Source organism: Tupaia chinensis, unplaced genomic scaffold (genome assembly GCF_000334495.1).
Source record: "Tupaia chinensis unplaced genomic scaffold, TupChi_1.0 Scaffold138060_1, whole genome shotgun sequence".
NCBI classification, from domain to species: domain Eukaryota; kingdom Metazoa; phylum Chordata; class Mammalia; order Scandentia; family Tupaiidae; genus Tupaia; species Tupaia belangeri.
This window is the reverse complement of record NW_006197961.1, coordinates 45,544-47,231: the sequence shown is the minus strand read 5'-3', so window position 1 is coordinate 47,231 and position 1,688 is coordinate 45,544.

The window sequence follows — 1,688 nt, the reverse complement described above, 5'->3', positions numbered from 1 at the left end:
TAATAATAGGGGGCAAGCAGATGAAGTACATTGCTGAACTTACACAGGGCCAACTGCAGTTCAAGTCCTGGACCCGTGGCTTGAAACTCACATCGGGTATGTGTGCATGCATGCCCAAGATCCTGGAGAAGAGAATGGAGAAGAAGGGATTGCAGTGTGGCCATCCCCTCTAGGAGGTGGTTTCTCATTCCTTCTCACTGTCTCTGTCTCTCTCTCTGGGGAGAGTACACCCCCTAAGGCAGAAACCTCTAAAAAATACTAATAATAATAGTAAATAAAATGGAAAAAAAAAAAAAAAAGAAAAAAGAAAGATGACTTTTAGGGCTGTTTCCGTAGCCTGGGGTTTAGAGAGCTGGATCCTGCATGGCCAATCATAGTTCAATCCAAGTGACGTCCCCATGTTCGAATCCTGGCGGGTTTATAAAGGCAAGGGATGCGAAAGACAGACTTGTGCTCTGGTCTGCACAAGCTCCAGTGGCTTAAAATGCACGCCCCAGATCCCAGCAGGATGGAGAAATGGAGAAGCGTGACCACAACCCATGGGGTGCTTCCTCCCTCTACCCAGCCCCTTCTTTCTCTAGCAATTAAAAAGAAGAAAGAAAAGGGCCCAGCAGGTGGCATGGTGGTTAGGTGCTAGATACTCTCACATGACTGACCACGGTTCAAGTCCTGGACCCAGCAGCTTGAAAATCATGCCATGCACGTGTGCGTGCATGCAATAAATCCCAGGAGGAGGATGGAAGAGAAGAGATAGCGGCGTGGCCACCTCCCCACCTCTGCTTCTGTCTCTCTCCAGCGAGTGTGTGTGCCCTAGTGCAAACACTAAAAAAGAAAAAAGAAAGAAAAAGAAAAAGGCAAGATGCTTCTACGCTGGAAGGAACAACCGCACCTGCCTTCAGCCCCCTCATGGATACTGTCATCGCCCCCCCATTCCGTTCCTCACTTGCTGGGAAAGGGACCAGCATCCTCCCGCTGTCCCTGAGAGCCAGGCCACGCCCTGAGAGCCAGGCCACGCCCACTTCCTAAACACCATATGAGCCGCCCCCCTCCCAAGGGCGAATGCGGAGGTCAGACACCTGCCTTACCAGACGGCAAACACGCTGTCATCAAAACAGCATGACACTGGCTCAGAAAAACACCCAGACGGGATCCAGGAAGTAATTCAAGAACACACGAGGACGCGGTGTAAACGGCGGTGGCATTCCAGCCTCGTGGGAAAGGAGGCGTGCTGCGGTCTCAGGGTGTCCTGCCCCAGCCCCAGTGTCACGTGCTGGGGTGTTGAAAGGTGGGGGGTTGGGACTAGCAGGTGGTTACGGTGCTGGACTCCTACATGATCCAAATCCTGGACCTGGTGGCTTGAAAAATCACACCAGGGTTTTCCTTGGGACCAGCAGATGGCGTAATGGCTATGTCACTGGACTCCCACGTAGTCGACCGCGGTTCGGGTCCCGGACCCGGTGGCTACAAATCGCACGCTGGTCTCGTGTGTGTGTTTTTCCAAGATCCCCAGAGGAGAATGGAGGAGAAGGGATTGCGGTGTGGCCATCCCCCCAGGGGGTGATTGCTTGCTTTCTGCCTCTCTGTCAAGTGCACGAGCCCTATCGCAAACATCTCTCTCTCAAATAAAAACAAGAAAGTTCCTTTGAGAGGTGATCAGGGTTAAGGGCATTCACGTGGGACCCCCAGGA